Source organism: Rousettus aegyptiacus, unplaced genomic scaffold, assembly GCF_014176215.1.
Source record: "Rousettus aegyptiacus isolate mRouAeg1 unplaced genomic scaffold, mRouAeg1.p scaffold_m13_p_9, whole genome shotgun sequence".
Taxonomy (NCBI): domain Eukaryota; kingdom Metazoa; phylum Chordata; class Mammalia; order Chiroptera; family Pteropodidae; genus Rousettus; species Rousettus aegyptiacus.
The window spans coordinates 45,014,362-45,030,503 of NW_023416312.1; the positions used below are offsets into that span (position 1 = coordinate 45,014,362).

The following is a 16,142-nucleotide window of genomic DNA, read 5'->3' on the forward strand; positions in this document are numbered from 1 at the left end:
ATATTTGTGAAATGTCTGCCAGGGAAGCTTATTAGTGATTCATTGCCTAGGATTTTTTATTGAGATTTAGTCATATGCGTATTCTCTGCCTAGCACATACCAAAATTCCAGACTCTTGGAAGGAAGGTGCTCAGTATAAACCATATTAGTTGTACAGACAGTTTAGTCACGATGAGTCATTCCTGTCAGTTTTGGGAATATTGAGTATCCTCCCCAAATCCAAATTCCTAGATGCCAACAAAGGTCCAACCTTGCAAGCTGGCCTTTGTAAAGATAGTAGCATCAGGCCTGCTATGTTAACTCTTATCTGGACACTTGTCTTGTGTCTACAAATTTTACACCCTTTGTGTTTAGGTATAACAGTAGAGCTGAGTAAAAATAAGAGACAAGAATGGTTCACTCTCGTCTCCTCCCTTAAACTGCTCTCATTTCCAAAATAAACTCCACCGTCATATCTCTCATCTCATCCCCTTCCTTTTCTCCCCTCCCACTGTCTCTTTCATATATACACACATACACAGTACACATACATATTTTATTGATGTAAATATAAAGGCATTAATGAAGAGAAATGGTAATGAATTATGAAGCAAATTTCATGCATTAAGTGAAGTCAAATTAGAACCCCTCTCCAAATAAATTCAGGACATCACTTTGCGTTTTCCATATCACTCATCACCCAACATCCTGAACACCTAGATATCTAGTATATAGCTGGAAAGACTTCCTAACTTGACATAAATTTTGTGGTAAATTAGATAGGGCTGAACGAAAATAGAGTAAGATCTATATTTTGATTTCTTTATATTAGTAATCTGATGTAATATTAACTTCAGGAATTTAGGAAAATGCAAATGTAAATATATTTTTTCTGAGGAAAGATTACAAGTGTTATCAGAATTTTAGTTTCTTTGTTTCAGGATTCTGTTCAAGATTTCTGTATCTTAGATTTATTTGCTACACATTTAATATACTTAATATTTACTTAAGGTGATCTAAATTAAATCCAACCTAATTGGTTAAATAAACTATGGTCTATCCATACAGTGTAATAATATATTCATAAAATCGAGAGGCATTCACAATACACTGCTAAATGAGAAAAGTAGGTAACTAACCTGCATACACTCAACAAAAATTTCTTGAGCCTTTATCAGTGTTGATCACTGTTCTACACTCTAGGATACTATAGTCACCAAAATAGGGAAAAAAAGAAAAGATTCCTATCTTAATATAGTTTATATTTTAATGAGGAGAGAAATTAAACATAATAAATATTAATAATATAATATGATATGATATAATATAATATATTAATATATAATATGATAATATGCCTATCATTGAATAATATAATATTAATAAATAGTATTTTATTAAACATCAAAAGCTATGAATAAAAAGAAAGCAGGAGAGAAAGACAAGAAGTGCTAGGGAGGCTGGAAGTTTTGAACAAGGTGATTAGGAAAGGCCTCAGTGAAAAGATAACATTTAAGGAAATTCTTAAAGAAGTTAAGAAGCTAGCCACGCAGATATCCGAGAAAAGGGCACTCTAGGACAAGAAAGCAGAAAATTAAATGCTAAAGTGAGTACGTGAAGGGAGAATTACAGGTGATGGGGATTTTGGTATTGTAGGGTCATTGTAGGCTTTTGCAAGGTCTTGGCTTTCACTCTGAGATGTGAACAATTGAAAGTCTTTACAGAGGTATGACATAATTTTACTTGTGTTTCAATAGAATCACCCTGGATCTCTGTTGAAAATAGATTGTAAAGGGACAACGATAGTCCCAAGTAGACTGTTTAGAAGGCAATTTTAATGATCTAGGTAAGAAATGATAGGGGCTTGTACCAAACTGATAGCAGTGGAGGTGGTGAGTAGTGGTCAGATTGGTCATATGTTTTTAAAATTAGAGGCAACAGGATCTTTTTGAGATTTGGATATAGAGTATAATAAAAATGAGGGCTAAGGATAATATCAAGAGTCAACAGTAAATATTTGCCATTAACTATCATGGGATAAACTAAAAAGCAAATTTATGGTCAGGATGGGGGGAGAAAACTAAGAGACTATGTTTAGATATGTTAATACTGAGATATCAAACAGTCAAGAAGTATCAAATAGGCAATGGTATATATAACTCTAAAATTAAGGAGAGCAGTCTTGGCTGTAAAAATACATTTACAGTAGATATTAATAATATATTAATTGATTAATTAAAATAGATTAATTAATAATAGATTAATTGATTTATATTTAGTTATCTCTAAATGATAGTGTCAAAGGATATATTGTAGAGAAGAGAAGAATTTCAAAGGCTGCTTTATGGAGCAATGAAAGGTTAAGATGTCAGGGAGATAAGGAAGAACCAACAACAGAGAGTAAAAAGAGTAGCCAGGGGGAAAGGGGAAAAAATTCATACACATGTGTATGGTACCCTGGAAGCCAAGTGGAGACAATATTTCAAGAAAAACAAAGTAATTAACCGTATTATATAAATGATAGGTAAAAAGATAATGGATAAGCATTAACCATTGGATTTATTAATATGAAGGTCACTGATGAACATCATAAAACATTGTCAATCGAATATTGATGACAGAAGTTTGATTATAGTGAAATTTAAGAATTCATAGAAACATGGTGGTAAATTAGTTCTAAATTTTTCCACTTTTCCTCCGGGAAACTATAGAGAGTAACAAGAAGAGATAAACTTCCACGAACTAAATATTAAGTGAAATTAGAATACAAAACCTATAAAGATATGTTGCCAGTATTGGGAGTCAAAGTGTACAACTACAGAAAATTATAAATTCACAGAGAAAGGACAGCAAAAGAAGAAAGAAACGATGAAACTATAAAACATTCAGAAAACCAAAAGATGTTATTAGTAAGTACATATATATCAATAATTACTTTAAAATTAAATGATTAAATTTTCCGGTCATGAGGTATAAACTGGCTGAATTGAGTGAAAAAACAAAACCCAACTTATGCTGCCTGAATGAGATTCACTTTAGCTTTAAAGACACACAAAGACTGAAAGTAAAGTCATGTATAAAGGTATTCCATGCAAATGGAAACCAAAAGAGAGCAAGGATAGCTAGACTTATATCAGACAAAATAAACTTTATATAGGCAACAATACTATATAGTAGGGGATTTTAGCACTCCACTTTCAATAGTGGATAAATCATTCAGATGAAAATTAATAAGAAAACATTGGACTTGAACTGTCCTTTAGACTAAATAAAACTATCAGGCATATACAGAACAGTCCATCAAACAGCAGCAAAATGCACATTCTTCTCTAACGTACATGGAACATTACTCAGGATAGATCATATATTAGGTCTCAAAAAGTCTTAGTTAATTTAAGAAGAATGAAATCGTACCAAGAATCATTTTGAATACAGTGGTACGAAACTAGAATTCAATAACAGGAGGAAAATTGGAAAATTCACTTTGTGCGGAAATTACACAACAGACTTATAAACAACCAATGGTCCAAAAAAGTATCTAAAGTGAAATAAAATATATATATATATATACACATATATATATATATATATATTTATATATCTTGAAACAAAAGAAAATGGAAACAGCATACAAAATCTGTGGGATGCTTCTAAAGCAATTCTGCGAGGGAATTTTATAGCAATAAATGCAGATATTAATAGATAGACCTCAAATAGACAGCTAAATTTACAACTCAAGGAATTAGTAAAAGAATAAACTAAACCCAAACTTAGCAGAAGGAAAGAAATAACAAATATCACAGGAGAAATAAATGAAATGGAGAGAAGAAAAATGATTTTTAAAAATCGACTAAACAAAGAATTGGTTTTTTTAGGAAAACAATTTTACACACCTTTCACCAGACTCACAAACTAAAAAAGAGAGAAGACTGATAAAATCAGAAATGAAACAGGAGACATTACAACTGATACTGCAGAAATACATAGGATCATAAGAGGCAACTATGAACAATTATATGCCAACAAATTGGATAACGTAAAAGAAAGTGGATACATTCCTAGAGGCATACGATCTACCAAAACTGAATAAGTAAGAAATAGAAAATATGCATATACCAATATGAGTAAGGAGATTGAATCAGTAATCAAAAATCTCCCAACACCTAAAACCACAGTACCAGATGGCTTCACTGGCAAATTATGCCAAACATTTTAAAGAAGAATTACCTCCAATCCTTCTCAAATGCTGCCAAAATTTTGAAGAGAATGAAAAACTTCCAAACTAGTTTTACAAAGACAGCATTATACTGACACCAAGGCCAGATAAAGACACTATAAGAAAACTACTGACCACAAACCCTGACGACTATGGATGTGAAAATTAAACAACACATTAAAAGTATTATACATTACGGCCATCTAGGATTTATCTCTTAGATACCAAGATGGTTCAAGACATATGTCAATAAATGTGATATGCCATATTAACAGAATGATAGATAAAATTATATGATCATCAAAATAGATGCACTAAAAGCATCTGACAAAATAGATCATACATTCATGTAGTTAAATAGTAAACATAAACTCAAATGTATCAACAATTACATAAAATTAAATTGGACTAAATTTTAAGAAAACTGCAATTAAATTACAGAGACGGTAAGACAGAATTAAGAAATGACACAACTGTACACCGTTGAAAATATTCTATTATTTCTACTCCATTAATAGAAAAAATTTGACCTCCACATACCCCTACAGCTACCTAACACCAACAGTCCTTCACTCCCACTGGACACTAAAATAACATTGATCCTACCGTGTTTTCTGTTTATCACCCCTAGTATCTTCATGTTTTTTCTCATCAAACTTTAATTCCCATTTCTCTGCTTATATTTAAGACAAAAGTCAAGAGATATAAATCACGAGTTATCTTCAATTCCTCTCATTTTTGTCTCTTCCTCTTTTAAGATTATTTTATTTTAATAAGTTTTTCATTTGCTTTATTCAAAGATCAAAATCATATAAAATGTATACATTAAGAAGTCTCATTCTTAGTCAGTTACTCCATTCCACCTTTTTTTCTCTCCCTCTATAATTTTGTTGTATATATTAATATTTCTTTATTCAAATACAAATGGTTAGTAAGTGGTCTGTTCAGATTTTCTATATCTTATTGATTCAGTCTTGGAAAATTGTATGTTTCTAGGAATTTATCCATTTCTTCCAAATTGTCAAATTTGTGATATATAACTGTTAGTAGTGTTTTCTTATAATTCCTTGTATTTCTGTGTTGTTAGTTGTCACTTCTCTTTCCTTTTTGATATTTGGACCCTCTCTTTTTTTCTTGGTGGGTCTGGTTAAATATTTATTTTGTTTATCTTTTCAAAAAAAAACTAGCTCTTGGTTTCATGGATCTTTTGTATTGTTTTTTTAGACTCTATTTATTTCCACTCCAATTTTTATGATTTCCTTTCTTCTGCTCACTTTGGGCTTTGTTTGTTGTTTTTTTTTTTCTAGTTCCTTTAACTGTGAGGTTAGATCATTTATTTGAGATTTTTCTTGTTTTTTTTTTTTTTTTTTTTTTTTTGAGATAGGCCTGTATTGCTATGACTTTTTTTCATAGGAGTTCTTTCACAGTATTTTTGGTTGTGTTTTTATTTTCATTTGTCTTGAGGGTTTTTTTATTCCTTCCTTGATCTCATTGTTAATCCATTTATTGCTTAGTAGCATGTTATTTAGCCTCCAATGTGTGTGTTTTTTTAAATTGATTTCTAGTTTTATACCATTGTGGGTTTCAGTCTACTTGGTGAAGAACTCATTCTGCTCATCTAGTTGTTTTTTTTTTCAATTCCTGTCATTTAAGTCACATATTTCTATGTTTTTAAGCATATTTTGGGGAGATTTTTCTCTTTCTTTATGAGATGCCTCATCACCTTAGTTGTTCATGGTGTTTAATAGACGGTTTCTCCGCCTGGGCATTAATGGAGGTGTTTTTCTTTTGTTTCCAGTAGGTGGAGTCTAATCCTCTTGGATCTCTGCTTTATATAAAGTCTTAATAATGCTTTTTTTTTCTTTATAGATATTCAGTCATGCTCGCTACCCTCAGTATCAGTCCCTGTCAGTGTTAGTGACAGTTTTGGTTTCTTTTGCTCAAATTCTCCTGGGGCTCCATAGTATTTGGTCTTAGAGGATATGAAGTGGAGGGAGGGTGCACCCTGGTTGGTGGGTGGGGGTTGCTGCTAGTCTTCCTGTTTCAGTCTCACACTTTGCACCCATGGCTGCTAAGACTCAGCTGTTGCCCCTCCGCAGTTAGTTCCCACTGCGCTCTCTGCCCCGATCCCTGGGCTCCACTGCGTGGAGTTCACAGATCCCTCCAACAGGGCTGTTTGGGAAACCAGCCACAATTTCTCTCCTTCCTGTCCCCCTGCAGCAATCTCTGGCTGCAAGACTTTTGCCTTTCTGACCCCTGGAAGCTTTTATGTATAGATCACTTGCTCAAAGGTACTCGTGTGCAGGTACTTGTCCTGTTCTCATTGGGTGTTTTTGGCTCCTTTGTTGATTGTAAGTTGACCATATGTGGTCAGTTAATTATGGACACCTTCTTCTGTTCCACTAGTCTGTGTCTAATTTTACGAGTAGTACAGTATTGTTTTAATTACTATACCTTTGTAGTATAGTTTGAATTCACAAAGTATAATGTCTCTAGTTTTGTTCTTTTTTCTTACGATTACTTAGGCTATCCAGTATCTTTTATGATCCCTTACAAATTTTAGGATTGTTTTTATATTGCCGTGAAAAATGCCATTGGAGTTTTGATGGGGATTGCATTAAATCTATAGATGGCTTTGGGTGGTATGAAAATTTTAACAATGTTAATTCTTCTGATCCATGGAAACACACAAATGGAAACATGGGATGTATTTCCATTTGTTTCTGTCTTTTTGATTGCTTTAAAAAAGTTTATAAATTTTGTTGTACAGATAATTCACTTCTTGGTTAAATTTATTCCTATGTATTTTATTGTTGCTTAAGCTATCCTTAAAGAGATAGGTTTTTTTATTTCTTTCTCAGAGGTGTCATTGTTAGTGTTTAGAAATGAAACTGATTTCTATATGTCGATTTGATACCCTGCAACTTTATTAAATCCTTTGATTACTTCTGTGAATCTTTTTTGGGGGGTCATCTTTATGGTTTTCTACATATAAAATCATATCAACTGCAAATAATGATCATTTTATTTCTTCCTTTCTCATTTAGATGTCTTTTGTTTCTTTGTCTTGCCTAAATACTCTAGCTAGGATTTCCAGTAATATATTGAATAAGAGTGGTGAGATTGGACATCCTTCTCTTGTTCTTGATCTTAGAGAAAAAGCTTTTCAGTTTGTCACTCTGAACATAATGTTAGCTGTGGGTTTGTCATACATGGCTTTTATTATGATAAAATATGTTCCTTCTATACCAAAAAAGTATGAAGGTTTTTATCCTGAAAAAAAAGTTATATTTGGTCAATTTTTTTCTTCATTTATGGCATTGATCATATAATTTTTAGAGAAAAACATCTTTTAATATTATCCAAGGAAATTCAGTGTATTAAAAAAAAACAACCTAATTTTACCAAGTGACAGTTTCCCCAGGATTATAGATTTCAGAAAAATCTATGAATTCACTATCACATTGGTCAACAGAAGGAAAACAGAGTCATTTCAATACACATGGAAAATAATGAAAATTCTTAGAAAACTAGAAATAAAAAAGCGTATAACCTAATAAAACCTATATAGAAGTCCCCAACAAGTCATATATTTAATGGATAAATGAAAGATACTTCTTCTTAAGTCATAAACAAAATACCTATGCTTTGTATAAATGATACTTATGACCACAGTCAATACTAGTCTAGCCAGTACAAAAGGAAAGAAAATAAGAGAGGAAAAAATGGCATAGACAATAGAGGCTCTGTTCATCCCTTTGCCGACCAAATCATAGTTGTGACAGAGACAAGAAGCAAACAGCAAAAAAAAATGCCTGGGTCCTAGATGAACAAGCCATACAGCTAGGGAGAGAACTAAGAAATCACCCTGCAACTACAGAAGTGTGCAGAATCAGTGCAGCCATAGTGGAAAAGTCATCAAACTGGATAACAAAGGTTGCTCTGCCCAGAGGACTCCCTGAAACTCCACCTCTCCCAACTAGCACCGCCCCCAAGCCATATCAAGGTGTGTCTTTGCTTAGTCAGGTGCCCCTGGCTGAGCAGTGCCTAGAATCACCGATGGCATTTGGCCTCAATTTCTAGTGTGGCCTTTTGAGGGAACTGTAAGTATAACATCTATGGATTGCTTACTGAATCTTAACACATGGCCCTAGAGGAGTACAGTACGGGGCTAAACTTGGCCCACTCAGGACTGTGCCACTGGACACCTACCACACAAAGCCACACTAATAAGACCATGAGAGTTAAGAGCTTTGCTAAGTACCTAGAAACAGACATAGAAAGGCAGCCAAAATGGAAAGACAAAGAAGCAGAAACCATCTGAGAGAAAAAAACAGATCCAGAAATAATGGAGTCAAGCAATCTAACAGATGCAGAGTTCAGAATGCTGGTTATAAAGATACTCAATGAACTTAGGAGAAGTGTAGATGAATTTAGTGAGAACTTTAACAAAGAGATTTAAAAAACATGAAAATTGAAATGGAAATTATAAAAGGGAAACAGTCGGAAATGAAGAACATATTATCTGAGATGATACTTATATTAAATGGAATAAAGAGAGTGAATAAATGGCCTATATAGAGGATGGGAAAGCCAAGGACACTCAATAAGAACAGCAAGAAAAAAGAAACCAAGACTATAATAATAATTTAAGGAGCTCATGGGACACTATTAAATGTAAAAGTATCTGTGTCATATGGGTACTGGAACAAAAACAATATGTTGAAGAGATATTTAAAGAAATAATGATGGAAAACTTCCCTTACCTGGTGAAAGAAATAGACATACAACTCCAGGAAGCTCAGAGAGTCCCGAAAACCAGGAACCCAAAGAGGCCCACATCAAGACATATCATAATTAAAATGCCAAAGGTTAAGTGCAAAGAGAGAATTTTAAAAGCAGCAAAAGAAAAGCAGTTAGTTACCTACAATGGATCACCCATAAGACTGGCAGCTGATTTCTTAAAAGAAACTATAGAGGCCCAAAGGGATTGACACATAATATTCAATGTAATGAAAACCCAGGATCTACAATAGAAAATGCTTTATCTATCAAAGCTCTCATTTAGAGCTGACAGATACCGAGCTTCCCAGACAAAAATAAATAAGCTAAAGGAATTTATTGTCACAAAGCCAGTGTTACAGGAAAAATTGCAGAAACTTCTTTAAGAAGAAAAACATGTATCAAAAACAGGCATAAAGAATGGTAATAACTACATTCCTATCAACAAGTACCTCAAATGGCAAAGAAGTAAGTTCTCTAACCAAAAGATAGAGTGGCTGATGGATAAGAAAACAAGACCCCTATATATGCTACCTACAAGAGACTCACTTCAGATTCAAAGACACACACAAGCTAAAAGGAAGGAGATGGAGAAAGATGTAGTCTTGATGGATGTAGAGGATATAGTGCCGAATGAAATGGGTCAGGTAGAAAAAGACAAATATCACATAATTTCATGTACATGTGGAATCTAAAAAACAAAATCAACAACAAAGCAGAATATTTGGAGGGATACTAGATGGGAAGGAGGTCGGGTGGACAAAGAAAAGGCAAAGGAATTAAGAGATACAAATGGATAGCTGCAGAATAGACATGGAGATGGAGAGTGTAGCATAGGAAAGATGGTTAATAATGTTGTAATAAATACATAAGGGGGAAGAGGGGTACTAGATTCAGTGGGGTGATCACTTTGTGAGTTATGTGGATCTCTGATCACTATACAATGCAACTGAAACTGGTGTGTTAATATATGCCAACTATAATTTTTTAAAAATACTCATTAAATTATACAATGGAAATGCAAGCAACTAATTGTCTATTATATTTCAATAAAGATGGGAAAATATATAAGATAACTAGATATCTTTTATGTTACTTTTCTAGTATAACCTCTTGCAAATAGTTCCAGAAATATGCATGACAGTTTATTATATCAAATATTAATGAAGTTGTTCTTATATGGTGGAATTTTTTAATGTTTGGTATAATAAACTAACACGTGTATTTTTGGAACTATCTGCACATGTCTAACCACTATGCTGTATAACTGAAACTCATATAAAATAATATTGAATGTCGATTGTAATTGGAAAATAAAAAACTATTAAAACATTCTTATAAAATTGCTTAATTTCATTTTTTACACATTAATTACTAATAAAAATGTTTATGAAAAAGGGAAAGAATAAAAATTGATATAGAGAATAATTGTAATTATTTCCTGATGATACTATCATGTACATTAAAATCCAAGATAATTAATAAGAAAATTAGCCCCAACAATAAAAATGTTCAGCAAGATTTCCTGGTATATGATCAATATATAAAAGTAGTAAGATTCTTGTATACCAGTAATAATCTATTAGAAAATATAATAAAAAATAAGATACCATTACATGCCATAATACATTAAATTAATTTAACAAAATGCACAAGAACTTTAAAAAAATTATTAAACTCTAGTAAAGGATAAGAAAGAAAATCCAAATAAATATTAAAAGTGGGCATCCTTGTCTTGTTCCTTATCTTAAGGAAAATACTTTTAGCCTTTCCCCATTGAGTATAATGTTAGCTGTAAGTTTGTCATATAAGGCCTTTATTAAACCTAGATATATTTCCTCTATTCCCATTTTGCTGAGGTTTTTATCATAAATGGATGCTGGATTTTTCAAATGCTTTTTTTCTGCATCTATTGATATGAGCATATGATTTTTATTTTTTTATTTGTTAATGTGGTGTAGTACATTAATTGATTTGTGGATATTGAACCAACCTTGCACCCCAGGAATGAATCAAATTTGATCATGATGTATGATATTTATAATGTATTTCTGGATTCAGTTTGCTAATATTTTGTTGAGGATTTTTGCATCAATGTTCATAAGATATATCAGCCTATAGTTTCCTTTTTTTCTAATGTCTTTTTATGTTTTTGAAATAAAGATAATAAGAATTAGGTCGTCTCATAATAAGAATTAGGGAGCCTTCCCTCTTCTTGAATTTTTTGTGATAGTTTGAGGATAATAGGTGTTAATTTTTCTTTGAATGGCTAAATTTGGTTATGAAGCCATCTTGTCCAGGACTTTTGTTTTTGGGGAGTTATTGATTACTGATTTGATTTTGTTGATGGTAATCAGTCAGTTCATATTTTCTGTTTCTTCTTGTCATAGTCTTGGAAGATTGCATGTTTCTGGGAATATATCTATTTCTTCCAGATTGTCTAATTTATTGATGCATAATTGTTCCTAGTATTTTCTTATAATTCTTTGTATTTTTGTGGAGTAGTAGCTACTTCTCTTTCATTTCTGATTTTATTTGAGTCTTCTCTCTTTTTCCCTTGATGAGTCTGGTTAAGGGTTTGTCAAATTTGTTTATACTTTCAAAAAACCAGCTCTTGTTTTTATTAACCTTTTGTATTGTTTTTCTAGACTCTATTTTGTTTATTCTAAACTCTATTTCTGTTCTGATCTTTATTATTTCCTTTCTTCTATTTACTTTTGGCTTTTTTTTTGTTGTTGTTGTTCTTTTTCTAGTTCTTTTAAGTGTAAAGTGAGATTGTTTATTTGAGCATTTTCTTATTTTTTTTAGGTAGGCTTTTATTGATATGAATTTCTCTCTTAGGACTGCTTTCACTGTATCCCATAGATTTTGAGTGGTTGTGTTTTCATTTTCATTTGTCTCTAGGTATCTTTTGATTTCTTCTTTGATTTCATTGTTAACCCATTCATTGTTTAGTATCATATTATTTAGCCTCCATGTGTTTGAGTCATTCCAGTTCTTTTCTTACAGTTGATTTCTAGTTTCATATCATTGTGATCAGAGAAGACGTTTGATATATTTCAATCTTAAATTTATCGGTACTTGTTTTATGGCTTCACATGTGGTCTGTCCTGAAAAAATGTTTCATGTGCACTTGAGAAGAATGTATATTTTGCCGCCTTGGGGTGAAATGCTCTGAAAACATCTATTAAATCCATTTAGTCTAGTATGTCATTTAAGCTCACTTTGTTTTGTCTGAAGGATATGTCCGTTAGTGTCAATGTGGTATTAAAGTACCTTACTATGAGTGTATTACTCTTGATCTCTCCTTTTATGTCAGTCAATAATTGCTTTATGTATGTAGGTGCCCCTATGTCGGGTGTATACATGTTTACTAGAGTTATGTCCTCTTGATGTATTGATTCTTTCATAATTATGTAATGTCATTCTTTGTCTCTTATTATAGCCTTTGTTTTAAAGTCTATTTTGTCTGAAATATCTTTTGCATGAAATATCTTTTGCATCCTTTTACTTTCAGCCTGTGTCATTTGGTTTGAAGTGGGTCTCTGTAAACAGCATATGCATGGGTTTTGTTTTTTTATACATTCAGCTACCCTATGTCTTTTGATTGGAACATTTAATCCATTTACATTGAAAGCCACTGTTGATAAGTACAGAGTTATTGCCATTTTGTTATTCATATTTATTTGTTTTCCCCCTTCTTTTTTTTTACAGAAGTCTCTTTAACATTTCTATAATACTGCCTTCTTGGTGATGAATTCCCTAAGCTTTTCCCTGTCTTCATCTCACACTTTTATTATTCCCCCATCATCAGTATTTGTAACTTTCCTGAGGGGCAAATCTAGTTTCCTGAGTGAGTGATAAAACAGATGGGGTCCCAAGAGAACTCGGCACCCCCTCAAAGTGTGAGATTGAAAGGAGAGGATATAAAATTCTTAATGATTTTCAGATCTCTGGAGAGACGCTTCTACATTGGACCATCTAATAAGTCTGGGTCTTGGTAAAGGAGCATAGAAGTCTGTACATATGGGATTTCTTCCCACTTTTCTTGTCTTTGGTAAAGAAAGAAAGATCTAATCATGAGATAATATTATAGAGAACCATTTACAAGCCAAACTTCTTACTTTGGGAAGAGGCAGGGCCCCTATGGGGTCCTTGCTGCAAGGAACTCCTGCCACCTGTTTCACTGACAACTGGGCTGAAGGGTAGCAGTTCCTGCCTTCCCCAGGGGTACAAGCTGGAAAGTGCACATGCTACTGGGGAGGAAGGAGGAAACATATTCTTGCTTAAGTAGGAATCGAACCTGAGTGAACCTGGGCACCTTGGGTAAAAAAGAAAACACTGAACTTTAACCCCTAAAGAACCAGGGAATGCATTCCAACCTGCTGCCAGTGTCTGAAAGCGTGTTACTCTGCTGAGAAGCATGTGCATGCATTCAGGATGGTACCACTTGAGAAAGTGGAAGGACGGAGGAGAGAGCACCCCCAGTCAAGCCAGTGAGGGGGAGCGTGTGACCCCAGTCCACTGAGGGTGTGGCAGGTGCACTAACTGCTGCAGATGCAACCAAAAAGGATTACCTCCCCTAAAAGAAAATGTGTGCTGGCAGGTTTTTTTCCCCTGCCTCCTGGTGCAGGGAAATAGGAAAACATATGTGCAGCATGGGCCTGGATTAGTCGCTGCTGCCAGAAGGAGCGAATGCATCAGGGTTCTGGGCCCACTAATGTAGATGTTTACCTATGGGGAGGGAGAGAGGGAGGGAGAGAAAAGGGAAGATCTTCTTTGGATTCCTGCATTGTATGGGACGCAGGTCAGGGGACCTGATGCAATCAGGGCTGGCCAATCTGTTGTATGATTTTGAGAGATTTGGGCTATCTCTGAAATTGCTCTGGCATCCCAGAGCCAATTAAGAAATCAGAACAGGACAGACAGAGGATGAGTTAGGAGAGTTCAGTGGAGCTGCAACCATGACCCCACCTCCTCCCCAATTGAGTTTCCACTGGAGAGGGAAGGGAAGAAGGAAAAGGCTAAGGAGCTGAGAGGAAGGACTAGAAGACTTCCCAGGGGCTTAGTCATCCTGTTGTGGCTGAAAGGTGCTGCACAGTCTTGTAATTTGGAGTTCGGACAGAGTCCCTCAGCAGGTCTTCTGTGCAATTCCACTGGTGACACTGAGTTAGTAAAGTTAGAGGAAGAAAAGTAGGAAAAGCAGTACTGGTGGACTATTGTTCCATTAGAGAACAGATCTCTTGCCCCCTAGAAAGGCCAAGTGATCTACGTGGCTTGGGGGAAACCCCAGCCACTCAGCCGAGAAGAGGCATGGCGAACTTGGGTGGGATGAGTTTTTGTCCTTTGATCCCTTTGTCATTGCCAGAATAAATGATGCAGGATGGCAAATTTCCCCTAGTGGAGGGGAGCTTGAGCCCTGCACTGAGAGAAGGAGAGGGTGTTTTGGTGGAGAGTGTGGAAAGAATTCAACACACGCACCGAAGTTAGAGTCAAAAGGAAAGTTTATTTAAAAAGGGGTAACACTCCCCACAGAGTGTGGTCTCTTCTCAGAGGCAAAGAGGGAAAGCCTAACAAAGACTCAGAGGGACAGGGGCAAAGAGACTAGGACAGTGAGAGAGGCAGAGAAAAGGCCCTAAGAGTAAAGACACTGAGAAGGACCCTGGGTGTTTAGGGAATTCAGTTTATATATCACTTTTTTAGTTCCTGTGAGTTACAGTTTAAAGACTTTGTTTACCCATTTACTTTTATGTAGACATATAATGACTAAAGAGAGGGGGAAGAGTGTGTAACATAAAAGGCCTGCTGGCAGTTCGAAGTCTTTAATCCATATGTTCCCTATGGTTTATCCACAGGAAATGAATGATTTTATTCTGTGAGGGCAACAACTTAAGAACTCTGTTTTTACTGTTTTCCCTTTGTATATTTCGCACCATTGAATCGAAAGCTGCCATGTTGTCAGAGGCAACATAATGACATCATGTATTTATAAGAACATGAGTTCTTGTTCTTAGAAATATATCTATGAGGACTATACAACAAAAAAAAAAAGATTCACTATAGGCCAAGTCATATATACCATACCCTACTGAGTGCTTTTTAGAATGGATCTACTTAAAGTTATCTCTTTTATAAGTACCTAAAGATTATTAGTGTGCAATTAAAACTTTGTCTTAAGGATTCTATATGACCTTAAGGGAAATTGGATGAGAAGATCTCTCTCTCTCTCTCTCTCTCTCTCTCTCTTTAAATAAAAAGTTACTATCAATTTCTAAGTGGAATTTACCATCCAATATTCTTAGACTCTTTCCCAAGTATAATTTTGTTCTTGATGCCAAAACATGGGGAAAGTGTTCTCAGGATATTGAGGGAATGATGGAAGGAGGCTTTCTATTTTTAAAATTAAGTCATGTCAATCTTTATTTTATTTCTTCTAATTACCTGGAAAACCAAGTTATCCCATAATAACATTATTGAATGTTGTAGTTCAATTTAACAGTAAAACATTGGTAAATGTCTAAATTTTTAGAATCATGTGCCAGTGATAGCTACAGAAATTGATCTTTTATAACAAAATTAATGTCAGAAAATTTTGCAATTTTAACATATCGAGCCTAAGGAAATCTTTGTCTCCAAACATGGAGATTGTATAAATTATAGGGATTATATTCCAACAAATAATTAATTACTAGTATTTCTAGAAGCAAAATGAAAAAAAAACACAGATATATAGTAACCAAGTTGTGTAAAACAAGTTTTATTTTGGCCATATCAAGCCCATGAATTTCTGTTTAATTATTTTCTAAAGAATAAGCTCTTATAATCTGAAGAGTATAAAAATCTGAGATAAATGACCATGCCTCATTTTTTACATCTTAATAAGTTCAAGATGACAATTGCTTGAGTAGAAAATTTAGGATCATGGTCTCTTTTTCAAATATAAAATTGCAATAGCCTATGAAAGAAAATGATGTTCCCTTTGCACATATTTGTGTTGTAATGTGAGTGTCAAAGTTAAACATCATTATTTTTGTATTATTCTTACTCGTATTTTATTCTTCTGTCTCTAGCAGTTTCCATAATTCAACTTGTAAAATACCTGAGTGATGAAATAATTGTGAAATTCAAAGAAGTATCTCCAATTCTCAGTGACAAGCAAGACTCA

General features: G+C 34.0%; 1 protein-coding gene across 1 annotated transcript in view; it reads left to right on the forward strand.

The window, feature by feature from the left end:
- LOC118607837 overlaps positions 1–16,142 on the forward strand; it is an 86,928-nt gene that overhangs the window by 22,154 nt on the left and 48,632 nt on the right. The gene's annotated exons all lie outside the window — the stretch shown is intronic.